This window comes from Mastomys coucha, unplaced genomic scaffold, assembly GCF_008632895.1.
Source record: "Mastomys coucha isolate ucsf_1 unplaced genomic scaffold, UCSF_Mcou_1 pScaffold7, whole genome shotgun sequence".
Classification (NCBI taxonomy): Eukaryota; Metazoa; Chordata; class Mammalia; order Rodentia; family Muridae; genus Mastomys; species Mastomys coucha.
Window position 1 is genome coordinate 1,925,851 of NW_022196913.1, and position 3,289 is coordinate 1,929,139.

Genomic DNA, 3,289 nt, shown 5'->3' on the forward strand with positions numbered 1-3,289 from the left:
CGTTGCTGCAGAAGGAACCTAGTGTGTCCGCGTGTCTTCTTCCCAGCGAGACGACTGCGCGGGCTACACTCCTTAAGATGGTCATTTTCACATCTGACCAGGTGCTCACACAACATACTCTGCTTCCAGCAGTCACACATCCCGTTCTCATTAAGAATTCACGTAAGGATTGTAGTCATGAAACACCAGAGACCACAGTGAAAATCCAGAGTCCTTTCAAATGAGAGGAATGGGTGGATTAGGCCAGCCTTGAGTCAAGTAACTTGGGCAGCATTCTAGGCATCCAGACATGGTCACGAACCACTGGAAGCCAAACTTGCTGTACAATAGAGTGCTTGTGGTTTGTCTGGTGAGTATGGGGTACATAATAGGTCTTGACACTTTTCTGTACAGTTTCCTATACTTGATAGACCTCACAAATCAACGCTATTAGTATTGATGGTCCTTGCTAGGTCATACTGCCTTTTAATACCCAGGAGAACAGTATCTACCAAAGCCCACCACACTGGAGCTGGGCCTAATGACACAGGGCTGTGATCCCACCTACTCAGGAGGCTGAAGCAAGAGGACCACATGTTCAAAGTCTACCTGGGCTACCTAATAAGGCCGTGCTTTGTTCTCCTCCAGCACAAAGGATTAAAGAGAAAGTGTGAGGGTGTAGCTCAGTGGTAGCATATTGCCTAGCATTCACAAGGCCCCAGGGTTTAGTCCACAGTGCCAGCAAAAACTAAACTTGATGGAAACAAAAACGTCACTAGTTTACTAGTGTGTGATTGTGGGGCAAGGCTGATGCAGCCTCCATTATTGTATTTCAGGAAGAAAAACATGTACGTGGAAATATATAGAATGTAATGTTTATCACGCAAGCATATTTTGCACAGTTTTAAGGCAAAATTATATAAAATTCGATGTCTAAGATATATTCCTGGGTGTGGGTCCACTTAGAGAAAAATAAACCTATAATAGTTTGAACTTTCATGTCTCTGTTTATTAAGTGCTAATTTTTGCTTGAAGTGCAGTCAGCAATTTGAAAATATCAGAAATGCATGCTTCTCCAAAGTGAGGCTAGTACTAAACAATTCACCTATCCTCTGCAAGTCAGTTCGGCCTGGTGTGTCTACCTCCAGTGTTTCACAGCATTTAGAGAGTCCTGAGAACTTTGAAAATGTAAGCATAAAAACATTTTTATAAAGAAATTAAAAACAGAGCAGGTACTAGAAATGTTCATTTGTTTTACCACCTCTCCTTTTGTTTTATATATAGATGCATATACTATATGTGTGTATACATATTCATATGTATACTATATGTAAATACTATATATATTATATACTAGTAACTGCATCCATGCACACACATCATTGGAAGAGATACTGCATAAGTGAATTGCTGATGTGGTTCGTCAGTGGGAGTGGGTAAAAATTTACCAGTATTTTCAGTTGTGACATCCCTTTTTTTTTTTTTTTTTTTTTTTAAGATTTACTTTTTTACTTATGAGTAGACTGTAGCTATATCTTCAGACACACCAGAAGAGGTCACTGGATCCCATTACAGATGGTTGTGAGCTACCATGTGGTTGCTGGGAATCGAACTTCTGGTAGATCAGTCAGTGCTCTTAACCGCTGAGCCAGCTCTCACACAGTTCCAGTTACAACAGTCTTTATTCAGGTATTCAGATTGTTTTGCTCCTCCATATGCTGCTCTCAAGGCAGTGGTCCTGGAATGTGAAAGAAAGCTAGCAGAGTATAAACTAAAAAATGAGTGAGCACGCCTTACACTAACTTGGCTCTCCCCCTGATTTCCCTCAGTGATGAATATGACAGAAGCAGAAGCTGAAATAAATGCATTCCTCCCCCAAGCTGCTTTTTGTCTATGGTGTTTGTCACAGCAGAACCTAGAACACGGGTCAAGGAAACTGTAGCTACCGACAACTTGAGGGCCAGTAAGGAGAAGCCACGTCCTTTGAATGAAGACGCCATAACGATATCTCAGGAATTGGCTGAAGCCTCAAAGGTGAAGACATTTTAACTCATGCCCCGCCCCCTGAGAAAAGTGTTTCCCCCTACATTCAGCCGATCAGGAAGTCTGAGGTTACTGCAACCCTAGTATCAAGGTACCAATCAGGCTGCAACTCCAGAAAACCTCAGCATCATTCATGTTGTGGTTTTGCAATGTGCAGAAATGTCTTGGATTGTTAAGGGTAGAACAACTTTCAACTAGATTTCAAAGAAAGACCTGGGAGTCTGGGAAACTACATGAGGGTAAGAAACCTTCCAGGCTCTTCTTAGGTGTGATAGCTGAAGCTCTGGGATGGAAGCTGGAGCTCCAGTGGCGACCCCAAGGAAAGCTGCGAGCAGGGAGTAGAGTCCACCTGAAAGGGAGCGATGCAGGTTACTCCAGCAAAGCTGTTGGGGTTAGAGCTTCCGTTTTAACTGCGCATGATCCAATGCTCAGCATAGAGATGGGCTAAATGTTTGTCCTGCTGATGTTTGACTGATTTGATCTGACCATTTCTTGCTCTTTCCTAATCCTTTTAGACTGGACATACACACAAGAATAAAAAGATTTTAATTTTTCTTTTGAAGATTTTTTTTAAAGTAGTTCTTGGCCAAAATGCCAGAACTGACTGATGTTTAGGCTAAGTATAAGCCCGGTTATTGGCCGACCACTCTGCAGTTTACGGGGCCCACCACTGATTGTTCAAACACATGAGCCTATGGGGGATATTTCATATTCAAGCCACACTCACTGACTGCCTTGTTGGTTTTTCAGCTGCGGCACTTAATGCTGATGCTGAACTCTTCTGTGTCAGGCTGCGAATGCCACCGATGGGCAGTGGGGGGAATACAGGGATGGGAAGGAAAACGCATGTCCTGCCAGAGCTCCGGTACTCTGGACAGGCAGACACCGGAGGCACCCAAGCTCTCCACACAGCCCTGTTGGGCATCTGGCTGTAGTGAGCCATATCCCAGTCCGTGGGGGTAGTGGAAAGGAGGCAACCCTCCTTTCACGGAGGCCAAGGACGGCAGGTTCTAGCTCCTGGGTATAGCAGGCGATGCTGGATACCATGCAGGAGCTGAGAACGAATTGGAGTCCCAGAGCAGCTTAGTCCGCCCTGGGGCTGAAGGGAGAAAGAGAGCAGGCAGGGGAAGTGGCCGCCCAGTAAGCTGATGGGGAAGGGGTGAAAGTCTAGTGTCTGGTCTCATGGTTGCAAACACTGGGCCAACACAACGAGTCTAGTAGAAAAGAGGCAACCCATGGTCTTAAGGCGGTTTTTTTTTTTTTTTTT

The 3,289-nt window shown here is 44.5% G+C and overlaps 1 long non-coding RNA gene across 2 annotated transcripts in view; it reads right to left on the reverse strand.

Moving 5' to 3' along the window:
• Nucleotides 1–1,642: 1,642 nt before the first annotated feature.
• LOC116082031 overlaps nt 1,643–3,289 on the reverse strand; it is a 4,085-nt gene continuing 2,438 nt past the window's right edge. Inside the window, exons 2-3 of one of the 2 annotated variants that reach the window (XR_004115137.1) lie at nt 2,271–2,371; nt 1,643–1,717 (exon numbers count right to left, since the gene is read on the reverse strand). This is a non-coding gene — a long non-coding RNA (uncharacterized LOC116082031). Of the gene's footprint in view, nt 1,718–2,132; nt 2,372–3,289 lie in introns of those variants that run through there. The other variant, XR_004115136.1, reaches the window with a different exon arrangement.